At 48.4% G+C, this 13,322-nt stretch overlaps 1 protein-coding gene across 2 annotated transcripts in view; it reads right to left on the reverse strand.

Moving 5' to 3' along the window:
* The window catches only part of XKR6 (XK related 6), a 151,238-nt gene that overhangs the window by 96,790 nt on the left and 41,126 nt on the right, over positions 1 to 13,322 (reverse strand). The window contains exons 2-3 of one of the 2 annotated variants that reach the window (XR_007707981.1): positions 12,712 to 12,819; positions 8,653 to 10,422 (exon numbers count right to left, since the gene is read on the reverse strand). The exons of the other annotated variant lie outside the window; for it this stretch is intronic. The gene's annotated coding sequence lies outside the window, so the exon portion shown is untranslated. Of the gene's footprint in view, positions 1 to 8,652; positions 10,423 to 12,711; positions 12,820 to 13,322 lie in introns of those variants that run through there. 2 annotated transcript variants of the gene reach the window in all.

Raw genomic sequence — 13,322 nt, forward strand, 5'->3', positions numbered from 1 at the left:
CAAATAGGATAGGTACATCCAAACAGGATAGGAACATCCAAACAGGGTGGGTGTATCCAAACTGGATAGGTACATCCAAACTGCCTAGTGGGAACAGGTCCGTATCTCATACAAAACCCCTGAACTGAGCCTAGGCTTATTTTGGGATGGCAATACTAGTATAAACATAGCTAGAAAGGACATAACTTGCTTTCTGCTGGATTGCAAAACAGCCAGGATGGGATGGCGTCTGAAGACCTCGGCTGCTCAGAGGTATGGGCTGACCTCCAGAGAAGGCAGCTGCCTCCCGAAATCCGTCCTCAGAATACCTCTCACAAAAGCTGACGGGTTTCTTAATTGTCCCATTCAGCCCTTGCTCACATCACCCACTGTTATTTCATCACACACCACGATTAGGAGGCCAACACTCAAAAAATATCCTCTTTGAGTGTCACCCCACGACCTCCATGGGTTGAGAAGACAGGCTTATAATCTGGGCAGTCAGCTGGCATGCTCCCTTGGTTTAGGATTACATCAATTATCCCTATTTTTAGGCTTGAGGGCAAAGTCCCCTAGCCCACAATGCAGGCAAACAACTCCCAAAGAAAAGGCATTAACGTATCTTTATATTCCAGCCTTTGTTAAGCTCCATGAGGGATCCATCAAGAACCAGAAGCCTACCGATTTCCAAGGCCTGGAGTATTTCCAGGACTCAGTTCTGCTCCAATCCAGCTGTTTTTTCTCTCCCCCCCTTTTTTTTTTTTTTCCTTTCCTTGTTCTCCATTATCCGTGGGAGTTCATTTGCCTCAGAGCACCTCCTTGTATTTCGTTCTGCTTGTGCCGTTATTATCCTCATTGCAGGAATTCTTGTACAGAAGGTTTAAAATGTGTGATGCGTGTCTTCGTTTGTGGCTGCATTGCTATTAGCAATCAGAAAACACGACGTCTTCTTATTAGGGTTTTCTCTTTGATTAAGCTCGTGAGCTGATCACTTCCTCGCCAGCCTAGCCCCAAGACTTGCCCCAAGACTTTTCATGCAGATCTCCTTATTTTTCGAGTCGTTGAAATTCATCTGCCCTAGTGTTGCAAATGCCATCACGATGAGCTGGGAAACCTCAGGACGATGCTCTGGCCTCCTCCGTGCCATGTCCTCTATGTGTGGCACCTTGGAGGTAGAGCACTATGGAGATGGGGGATTTGGGAGCAGGGCAAGGTGGATTACGCGATTAACTTCCTAAACTCAGGTGCTAATGTCAGCAGGAGCTTTCTCAGGCCTACACCCTTCCTCCATGACATTGTTTCACCTTTCAAGGGCAGAAAGAAAAGAAAAGAGGCTTTTGAGCCACTCCACCACCTGGCTGTCCTTGCTTTCTGTGACGCAAAAGACTTCGACGAGGACAGAGGTAGCTCTGCTGATGCTGGGGCCACTGCCACGTGCAAGCCACCAGCCAAAATACGTCACACAAGGCCCTCTTTGTGCTTTGGTCATCACCCTCTTGACGTGAATTTCGGCTTGGGTCCCCTAAGCTATTCAGGAACCCACTTTCAAACAGGGCTGGCTGCCCAAAGGTGCCACCCTTCCCGTCCAGGTGCCCAACTGCAAACCCTGAGTGGTCTCCTCCAGGTCTTCAGGACAGACCTTCCTCTAGGAGCCTTTGCAACCACTGAGCCCCACCAAGAAGCTCCTATGATAAAGCATTACACCACTACAACCTCTCCTATAAGCAAGGGTTGGCATTGCTATCACAGTTCTTGGGCACGATTCACCTAGCCAAACATGAATATTTCCAGTGAAGACATCCACCACTGCAGGTGTTTGGGGACACCTGCCCCAAACCTGGACACTGGAGACATCCCTTCTTTTATGTGGCCCTGATCCCGGATAATCCAAGCCATATTTCCTAGTCCTTACCCTCCTTCATCAACAGACCTGGAAATGGAGTTATTTAACGCTGCCAGAAAAGTGACATCCAGTCTGCCCCGCTGTGCCAGACAGAGCACAAATCTCAACAGGTCTCGTCCCTAAAAACCTACCAGGAGGTTGCTGGGCATGTCTCAGGCCCCAGTGAAGTATTTATCCTCTGGGGATGTATCAGGAAACCCTGACTCTCCCAGCAAGATGCTCCTGCAAAGGAAAGCACGACGCCCAGCCTGGCTTCTTGCACGCGGACGTCAATAGCCCCACGCTGTCCCCAGGCTTCATAAGTGATGCTATTAAATAGAAAATTAATATTAAAAAAAAAATGCCAAGCAGCCCTTTTAGCAGCAACAATTCCTGGTGCGGAAAAGCAGAGGCTGGGCCTCTTGAATTCCCAGTTAGAAGGAAAACAGACTCCCACTCGGGGCTTGCTTTCCTCCCATCCCGCCCTTGCTGCAAGGCCACAGGGGGTCTGCTCCGTGCACAGGTTCAGGGCTGTGTGTGGTTCCCACAGGACCCTCCTTGTTTTGCACCCCCAGGTCCTTTAATTCTTGCCGGGGCTTCCTCAAGGGTGCAATCACCGCCCGACCTTCAGGAGGTTTCCCCACTTGCCTGCCGTGGAACTGCCTCATTCGGGCTCGTAGCACGATCTGGGCTTGCAGCAGGGCAAACGACGATGTGCTGCATGCAAGGGCAGCCCCTGATGGGGCTTCCTCACTGCAAATGGATGTTTTGGTGGGAGAAGATGGCACCAAGCCCCCAAGCCCAGCAGTTCTTCCTGCAGCCAAAGCAACAGGCTCAACATAGGTGGGAACGCGTTGGTGCTGAATTCCCACGGGGTTCATCGTTCAGTGATGGGTCTCAAATTGCATTAGCTAGTGATATTCTCCCTCGTGGCCTCATAATCAGAAAGCCCTAGGACTGGAGGGGCCCACAGGGACCGAAATCCAGCCGGCAGCTCAGTGACAGCTCAGCTTGCTCCGGCTGCAGCGGACTGGGTCCACGTGCGGGTGCTCGTGTCGATGCTCCGAACTGCGCTGCGATGCAGCGTGTTTCTTGGGCAGCACTGATGAAAATCTCCATGTCTCCAAAGATAAAAATGTGCGAACACCAGGCTGCTGGCAAAATCTGAAGTCACCTCAGCTCTCCCATTCAACTGCAAGGTCGTAGAGGGGCACAGCCTCTCTTGCAAGCTCAGCTGGGGTCTTCTAGCTCCTAACGTAATCCAGCATCCTGCCGAGCTGCCTGGCTGCTGCAGCTTGTCCCGCTAGGCAGACGAGAAGTGGTCGAGGTTTCTCAGAAATGTTGGACTTGAGAGCTGCCAGGGCTCTTCTCCAGGCAGCGGGAGCCCACGTTGGTTTTTCCACCAGTTCCTGATCCCACGTTGTCTCATCGAAGCAGCTGCACAAGAAAATGACACTGGGAAATTCTCCGTCATTCTGCCCCGGACTGGTGAGTTCTCTTAGATGCCACAAGCCCGTGAGAGTTTCGCCTTCGATTTGCTTGGAAATCCTTTGGAAATCCTTTCTTTATCTGGACAGGCAGCGCACGGAAAGGCAGTGAGGACTGGCTCTTTGCACCAAGCTCTGAAGTCCCCAAGATGTGGCAAATGCCCCAAGAGGTGCTCAAATGGGAGCCAAGCAGCTCCCCAAGCTGCTCTACGCCTTTGTGGCTCTCAGGCAGAGCCAGGACTATAAACATGGCACGTTTGGGATCCCTGAACACCAGGAAGCCCCCAGCTAGCACATGGGTAAGGAAGCAATGCAAAGCAGGTAGCTGCTCCTGTGCCAAGCTGGATCACGGCACGGGTGGCTTCCATGGTCCAGAGAACTTCACAGCACCATCAGAAGGCACCAGAGGTCTGAAGGCTACCTCAGAGTGCAGGGGGACCATGCAGAGAAGAGCCTGGTTTCGAGGGGAGAGAAATCTTCCTGCCCACACATCAAGTAAAAGCGTTGCAGAACGCTTTGAAGCTGTTTCAACTTTCCTCCTGGGGATTTCTCCCCAGGTTTCAGCTTTTCCTCTTGAAAATAAAAAGCGCCTTTTTTTTTTTTGTGGCCCTGGAATCACACGACAGGACTGTTGGAGCATCGAAAGGTTTCGCAACTGACTTTAAAACTCACTTTTCCAGCCAAAAAACCTGCTCGTGCCTTGACCCCATTACCCCACACCACGAAGGATTAGGCAGGAGGAGGCTGGTCTGGCTGCAAAAGGCGCACCGCCGCCCTTCTGAAGTGCAAGTTTTTGCTGTAAACTTACCTTGAGCTCTCGGTGCTGTTAACTCAAGTGCTTCTCCACACAGAGGATCTCTTTACTCCTAAGTGAAGGTGTTCTTAAACCACCTTTGCTGGCAGGGCTGAGGCTTGCGGAGGAACTGGGGGAGAACAGCCCGTCCCTCTGGGGTGTCCAAAGGGGAAATTTCAACCCTAAAACCCACCTCGCAATCCATCCCAAAAGCATCCGCACCCTGCACCCCTGCCAGCATCGGCCAAGCCCACGGGACCTGCCTTGAGGCTCCAAAAAATACAAATCCAGCTTCAGGTTACCTTGAACTCGGTTCACCTGGCAGCACACGGACTTATCCTGACCACATCCATCACGCGCAGACCCAGCAGCAAGGAGCTCAGCACCGTCCTGGTGAGTGGCTCCTGGATTTCAGCAGAATCAGCAGGGAAAGAGACTCGAGCTCAGCACCACGATCTCACAGCATCCCTGTCCCGCTGTGTGCGTCCTTATTTCATCAGCAGACCCAGCCCAAACCCCGGTACCTCCAAGTGTTGCTAAAATGCGGTGTTTCTCCTATAGGGTCTGCTGGAGTCTTGCTGCAGAGAGCAGGGTAGGCAGCACTAAACGGCACAGGAGCTTCCGAAGGGAACAACAGCACCTTAAAAGCATGCGACTATCCACGAGAGAGTCGTTCAGTTCAGAGAAGAGATACCAGCTCCTCTAAATACCCGAGAAGAGGCTGGCATTTAGGCTGCAGACGGAGAGAAATTATGTCAAGAGCCCGGTTCAAACCACTGCTGTTTAAAAACCCTCCTCCAGGCAGCTTTGGTAAATGCAGTGCCATAAAGGAGCCCTTCTGCGACAGCGATCGGTCACCCGGCTTCCCCCACTTGTGGCTCTCAACCACGCCGCTTCTCTCGGAGGGGAGATGCTCGGAGGGAACAAAGCCTGGCTGCCACTCTGTGATCTGGAAACGCTGCTGGAGAGCACAGATAGGATTCCCTGCTGGCTCACTAACACCATAAATCAAGGCTCGGGTCTTACACAAGACACACAGTAACCTTTAAGGGGTGCTTAGCCCCCGTCCTGCTTCTCCTCCTGTTTATCCTCCCGGTCCCACCTTGTTGGATGCAGAAGGAGCCATGGCCTCGACCAGGAGCTCTGCAAGCAGACCTGGATGCATGCCCTGGCCCCCATAAAGCCCAGCCTTGGTCTCGTTAGCTTCAGCATCTCATTATTATTTTAATTGGGCAAACTTGAGTGCCTGGAGTGCCTTTATGTGATCACCCTCGTTCCCTTGGTGCCCGCCGTGGCAGCCTGGTTTAGCAGGCACGACGCTGGATTTACGAGCGGCGCCTGCCACCCTTAGCTCCACGCGGCCTTTTTCATTACGGCCTCGCTCACCGGAGCCATCCGAAGATATTTCCTGCTGATGCAAAATTTCCCAGCCCTGAAGTGACGCCGGAGGAGGGAGAAGAGGGAAATCTTCAGGCTCCGGGCCATAAAGACAAGCAGGGTGAAATGTACAGCCGGCGAGGCTGCTGCTCGCGGTGCTCCGAGCCCTGCAGGTCTCCACGGGACAGGGGCACGTGGCTCGCAGAATGGGTTTCCCTGCTCCCTTTTGCAAATTCCTGGGAGGCAGGAGGAGCTGCTGCAGGGGTGGGAGCTGTGGATGCATCCCCCAGGACCCTAAATGGTTATTAACAGGGCTTACATGGGGGAATAATGGTACAAGCACACACTGGATGACACCACATTGCTTCTGCCCCATAAAACTGCACTTGGACAAGCAAATGTCAAAGGCTATTGTATACATACCCCAAAAACCACGGCAGGAGCACAAAGGAGTGTACGCAGGCAAAATGTTTGACTTTTCTTTCCCAGGCAGGAGACCGCGGGCTGCTCCATGCCCTACATGTGCTGAGGGAAGACTGAGCATCCGCCAGCAGCAGCCAGCTTCCAGCTGGCGAGCCTAAAGCCAGCTTCCTAAATCCACGCTCAGGGATGGAGATAACAGCATCCCGATTTTCAAAGGCACCACAGCCTCGCTGGCTCCTCTAGCTGAAGAAAACAAGATGGATGAGCATGTTATTATATCTATTTTAGAGCATATTATTTAGTTTGAATACTTTCCATTCTGATTTTTTTTTCTTTTGAATGGCAACCTTTGGGATTAGTGATTTTGTTTTATTTTATGGTGGGGTACTAAGAGCAGGCAGCCAGCCTTGTTGGTGGTTTTTTTTCCAATCCAGTATTGAGAAGGAATAGATTAAATCATCGAATAGACACAAGCACAGGAAACACTGGAAACTCTTAGCCATTATCCTATGAAGAGAATGCCAATGCAAACACTCTAATAAAATATTCTTCACTGAAATCAACACTCATTTTCCGAGGCAATCAAATTCATCCCCTTGATCCCTCCTCCTAGGGAAAACAGCCAGCAGAGCTAAATTCAGACCTAGGCGGCTCCATGCTCGAATTTGGCTCGGGCACGTTGCAAATCAATGAGGATGACAATGATGACGACAATGATGATGATGATGATGCTCCACTAGCAGCACAGAAACAGCACCGAGCTTTTCATGATGCCTCCTCTTCCCTAGCTAACCCACAGAGGGAAAGAAGGGTGTAGTGTTAGAAAAAGGGTAAAGGAGGTCGGAACAGTGACCCTGCTGGCACCGGAGGAGCAGGAGAGGACCGTGTCCTTCACCAGCTCTCTGTTATTTGTGGGTTGCCTGCACCAAGGGCTCTGCTCATTTTTCCAGTCCTGTTTCCAGAAGGCTGTGGGGAAACTCTCGGTGATGCCCCTTACATTTTCTAGGGTAAGAGAGAGAATAAATGTTGCAGCCAGCTGTTTCATGGTGATCCTGCCAGAGCTTGGTCCAAGATCCACTGAGCCCACGTGGATATTGTAGGAGAGACATGACCAGCACCCATGCTCTCACCACGGTGCCGGTAGGTACAGCTACATCCTACAGCTGAATGCTTTTGCTCCAAAATGAAGAGGTTGCACCTAAAACGCCTGCTGGGAGTGCCCCCTGGAGCAGGCCAACTTTTGAACCAGGCTGGGGAAACCATTCGGGTCGCTGCTGGCTGGCCCAGGCACCAGAGCTTACACTCAGCATTATGGGGAAAAAGCAAAACCCCAAGGGCTGTGTTCTCTGCGCCTGCTAGCTAAATGCCCTTGGCATCACACAGTAATAGATGGTTTAGGATGAATGCAGAACTCCCATCCTCCTGTGACTAATTTCTGCTCAACATAATCCAGGGGGAAACAAAAAGTCACCGTTTCTGATGTGCTCTGGAAGATGCCAGAAATGGTACTTTTTGGTTTTGCATACAACAGAAGCCAAGGTTCACGATGTTTCATTATGGGAACAAACCCAGCTGACATCCTGCAAGCCCAAAAGGATTTGCAGAAGTAAAGATGCTGAGCAGCAACAGCGTGTTCACCTGCAAGACACGGAGAGGCATCCAACTAACAGCCCTGCTCTACGTAAGATGAGAGAGTGTGCCACAGAAAAGGGGGAAAAATTCAAGCATGTTCAGCATCTTATGGATTAATCCTAGGCCTCGAGCCAGGATAATTACTGCCACAAAGAATAAAAGTAACACAAATATAGGTTAACGCACAAAGGATCCAGTTTGCAAGGTTTTATACATCATCAGCTCAAAAGCAGATTTGTAAATTGAATTATAGCAAGATTATAAAAGCAGGTAATGCCCAAAGGGTCATAAAAATAATTTTTACTATAGTGATGAGAACAAAACAAAAAAAAAGAAGCCAAACACTTTAAACAAACTGGGCCAGCTGATAGACCTGGGGAAGAACCTCTGCAGGACTCAGACCCGACTCTCACCAGGGATGCGCAGGAGGCACCGTGCTAAAGCAGCATCCGCCACGATCCTCGAGAAATGCCATCTCCAAGGGAGAGAAGTCACTCTGACAGCCTTGAAACCTTCCAGCACTGATTTACTTTTTAAATTTTTTTTTTTTTTTTGGAGAAGGTATCCCCGTGGTGGCAGGAGCACACGACCGTCCGCTAAAAGCCACGCTAAGAAAAATGAAGAAATTCTGCAAGGTGTGAATCAAGACCAAAGGCCCAGGGCAGGGACAGAGATGAGGGTTCAATTTTGGGATCCCTCAGGCTTACCTCTACATCACAGATACCTTTAAAACTTGGAATTTTAACTCTTGACCTGGCAAATGCATTTTTTTTTGGTGCACAGATCGCATTCCTGACCTATACAGTACCTCCTCCTCCTGAAAGCAGCTCCCAAAATGTCGCTGGGGTGGATCTGGGTGCTAACCTAACACGGGGCTGAACAAGCTTTTGTCAGGCTAGCAAAACATGCAGTCATTTCTAAACGCATCCCCTGCCTACTTAAAATAAACCACGTGCTTAAATGCTCTGCTGGTCTGCTACCGCGACGCCTGGCGCGTGTAAGGAGCAAACGTGCTGAGCATGCTCTGACGTTTAATGCTCCTAGAAAGGCACTTCAAAGGACCACAGACAAGTGTTTTTAAGCCTGAAAGTATACATTTATTAAAAAAAAAATAAAATATGTTTTTACAAATTCACCGTGCATAAAAATGCAGTGCATCGAAAAGCTCCAAAGTGACCACTGAGCCTGGAAAGCAGCAACAGGAGCCTCCTCTTTGCCTTGACTACCACTATTTCTGTGCATGCGGGTCTTTTCACCTTATTTCATGCCACCTGTCCTTACATACTATCATTTGCACAGGACACAAGCCCTTTTGTACATAAATACGTTCAACAGTTCAAAGACCTGCACACGAGTCCCACGCAGCTGTTTGCAAGGCTGGGGTTCAAATCTGTAGAGCCGAGCTAAGAGCGTAGTGAGCGCATAGAATAGCACGAGCACGATAATGATCCATATGCCTCTGAAAGCCGTACACCACAAAGTAGCAGCATTATGTATATGGCACAGGATGAAATGGGCTGCAGTAATGGAAATGCAAATTGTATCTCGGTGCCGAGTAAGTACCTCTAAATCAGACGCTGCGCCACAACTGCTCCGCAGAAATCGTAAGGAGCCCGGTCCCCAGGGATGTGTAAGACTGGATTAGACATAAACTTCAAAACCAGTATGCTGGGGGATAATCCTATGCTGGCAGAAAGGGATCAGGAGTAATTTCTCTCTCTAACTTGCTTAATCTTCTGCGGAGATTTCTGAACTCTAGATGCACACCGGACTGGAAGCTGGAATACTCCCTTCCACAAGGTTCAGCGTGGCTAAGTGAAAACACAGCGAGTTAAATATCCCAGAGAGCAGAGCTATTTTAACAGGCTTTTACGAAGGAAATCTACGGCTGGGGACAGACAGCAGGTCTGCAGCGAAGTCAAAGCCTCGTTACGCAGGTCTGTCCGCTTGGTTACGGGCAGGGTGTCGTCATCCGAATCCCATCACGTCTGATCTCAGTCCGCAAGTCCCAGGATAGTTTTAAACATATATGTGTATATATAAAAAATGAAATATATGCGTATAAATTAAAATATATAAAAATAAATGTAAATATCAATGGATGCTTGTTTTTTTCCTAACCTGTCTCATGCAACCCCATAACCACGGCTCACGACAGCTCGTGCATCACCCTGGCAGAGGACTCAGTGCTGTGCTGAAGAGGACAGAGCAGAGCACAGGGGGGAATTAAAAGCAGCCAACAGCTCTCTGGCTCGGAAGGGAAGTCCCAGCTATCACCAAGCCAGCAGCAAAGCTCCCACTGTGTCTGAGACCTCACCTGAGGCTTCGCAACCTTCAGCGACGCGAGACCGCGCTGTCCCAGCAGATGCTGCCTCAGCCTGGCACGGGAGAGAGATTTTCCTTCTCCCTTTCATTCACACCTGAGCAGAAACCTTGCTAAACCTCCGGCAAGGGTGAGGATCCCCTGCACTCTTGGTCCTTCCGTGGAAGTCAGCAGGCTGCTAGGCCAAAAGGAGCTGCATTTGGTCCGTGTGGGCATCACAGTTCTCATCACACTTCTGGCATCTATTCCCTCTCAACAGCTCCTCAGCCAAAGCTTCCCCCTTCCCATTAGTGTTCACCAGCTCCTCGGGGACTTTTTCTGCCCAGGGATGGCTTCGTTTGCTCTACACACGGTGTTGTCATGTTTTATGTACGTAGGTATGCCTCAGCTGGGACTGCTACGCCGAGTTACAACGACATCAGCTGAAGAAAAGCAAACAAAACCCAGCCCACTCCTTCTCAACATTGAATGAAACACACTGATCCAAGTACTGGAGCATCTCACAACCCATAATAACCTTTCAGATCTAAAAAAAAAAAAAAAAAAGGAAGAAAATAAAAGAATTAAATAAATTACAATGCCCAAGCACAAATTAACCCACCACCAATAAATTAAATCTTAAATGGTGAAATATAAATTAAAATAATGTTTCAAGCCTACTGAACTTCTCAACAAAAACTTGTTTCTAAGTACAACAGGATTTTTCTCCACTTGGTGTGCTCCTATGTTCTCAGTTACTGGAAGAAAAAAATCAAAAGAACAGTAGGAATATAATATTTTCTCAACAAAATGAAACTAGGGGAATTCTTGGCACCCTAACAATACTTGCAAGGGTTTAGCCTCATATGGAGACTACTGTTTCCACTACTTTTGAGTGGAAAACAACCAAGAGGTGAGTTTGGGACCTGTCAGCAAGGAGCAGAGCTGTCAGGGGCAGGAAGCCCAGCTGATGTGCACCCAGAACCGACTTGCCTTTGGGGTTTGGTTGGGGGCCCCTTGGGGAATCCACACCCCACCGGGTGTGGGATCCCAGCAGCAGACACCTCCTCTGTCTACAAAATACGGGATTTAATCAAGAAGACCCAGAAGGCACAGACAGAGAGGCCACTGACGGAGATTTTTTTCCAGTAATTTCAAGATTTTAGCCAAAATAAGGTGTATGTTGTGTTGTGTTTTTTTTTTTTTTGAGGCAGGCAAAGGTCTCCCTCAGCAAAGGCAGGGTGCCAGCTGGGGCTTTAAAGCAAATATTGACACACATCCCCCTGTGAGGATAACTGGCCAAACAGACCCAGAAAAAAGTGTTGCAAGGGAATCTGCACCCCAGCTTCCCAGCTGCATGGCCAATGCCGTCCTGCTGAGGCTGGGGCAGTTTTGCAGCTCTCAGTGGGATGTCGCAGCTTATTCATGCAGGGAAAGAAAGTTCAAAGGTACCAGCCTGCAAAAAAAAAAAAAAAAAACCAAAACAAACAGCAGGGTAAACTAGGCAAAAGTCCTTAAAAAAAAGACATTGTATACGTGGCTGCAAATAGATCGGTGTAACTACACCTTACGCTGGGACAGGAATGGGGATATCTGCTTTGGGGCTTTCTTCCACGGAGTAAACGTGCTGTTAGTTGAGCTGGCAAAAGGCTACTGCTCACTAATAAAAGCAGTATTCAAAAGGAATGGTCTACTTTCAAGTGTAAATCAACTCTTACACTCTTCTCTAAAAATATCCTGCTGGATAAAAGGACCAAAAACTGAAGTACGTAAAGGCTAGATCACATCAAATACTGATTACACACAAGCGGATACATTATATCATACAGATATCCTTGCTCTGTTCATTATTCATTTAAATGGACACATTTAAAGATACACATCCTTATTAAACGGAGAAGGACTTTTTGTTAGAAGAGAGCACCTCCCGTTAGTGGGCAGGGAAGGAACAGCTACAGAAGAGAGCAGAACGAGGCCTTTCATGCAAGGAGCAGCGCAAGAGTGAGAAAATACCTGCCACCAGAAGGACAGAAAGAGTTTTCTGGCACGAAAATAATTTTCTCATCTTGCCAGATTTTCTGGCATGACAATAATCTCATCTGCATGTATTTGTATGCATTCAGTGTGGCTCTCCTAAATTAATTCTTTTTCACAGGACTTTTTTTTTTTTTTTTAAATACTGAACTGAAAGTTAACTGATGTGATATATCGCTGGCCTCTGGAATCACGAGATTATTCGGCTTGACAAAAGAGCTTTAACGAGTTTCCAGCAATATTACGCTAGCCCGTGTGCCCCTGGAGCTGTCGGAAAGGAGCGCTGAGCCCAGCTGCAACTCGAACGAGACGGCACTAGCTGCACGCGTCTGTCACTTCAAGAGGTGAAGAAAGTTCTTCCAAAAGCTCCGCACGCACACCCTAAATATATCTTGTGCGAAAACGCACCGAAGAGTTTCTGCAATTTTATTTTTGCTTCGTTAAGTTCCAGCTTCAAGAAGTATTGGGGTGTATTCTCCGACTCAGCTCTGAAGTGAGCATTGATCTAAGCGCATGTCTATGGTCTCTACTGTTGTTTTTCCTGCTACATTTGATAATTATTCACCTACATCACGCATGACATCGCTCTTAGCCATGCGGGTTTTTGCTGGGTTTAGGCTTGGTTGGGTGACCTACCCCAAGCACTTCTGTTCTTGCTTTTGGGGGAGTTACAGGATACCCTGTGCTCAGTAAAACCCCATAGAAAAACGAAGAGGAGCTCTGTAAAGAAGCAGTGGATGTGTCTGAAGACAAAGAAACGAAAGAGGAACAGCACGACAGGAGCCTTTCTGTTTCTCATTACCATTCTGTTGTCTTTCAGAGGATGATCCTACAGCACCTTCTCTGATGAAATCAGATGATGTCAAAACAGCGCCAATCCAGCCTTAACGCTTCACGTCTTTTGCTTAAGCTAAAAACAGAGATACACATGAATGATTATGAGATGGCAGACACAACAAACTGAAAATAATGCTTTGTTTCAGGATTCGGGATTAACAAGTGGTGAGAAAAAAAAAAACAAAGACGTTATATCTGAAAGAATGTATATACGTTATAAGAAATACATTGCAATAATAAAGAAATAATAGAAATAATGGTTAAAAACTTGGATTATGTTTCGAACAGATGATGGAAACAAACAGAAGTACGTTTATAATGGAAATGGAAAAGTCGTGACGTTGGATAAAGGCGTTTTCCCACTCACACAGCCGCAATTAAGATCGTCCCGGTCACAAACAACAGCATCAGGGGGAATTATCAGGGGTTTATTTGTCGTCCCGAATTACCTGCCGCACGTGTGCACGGAACTACCAGCTTACACGTTCGAACAAATTGCCTCCAAGAGAAGCCATCGTCATTGTCATTGTCCTCGATTTCACAGGCAGGCCGGCGCCACGTAACGTCTGTGCGTCA

The sequence above is a fragment of the Cygnus atratus genome, chromosome 3, assembly GCF_013377495.2.
Source record: "Cygnus atratus isolate AKBS03 ecotype Queensland, Australia chromosome 3, CAtr_DNAZoo_HiC_assembly, whole genome shotgun sequence".
NCBI classification, from domain to species: domain Eukaryota; kingdom Metazoa; phylum Chordata; class Aves; order Anseriformes; family Anatidae; genus Cygnus; species Cygnus atratus.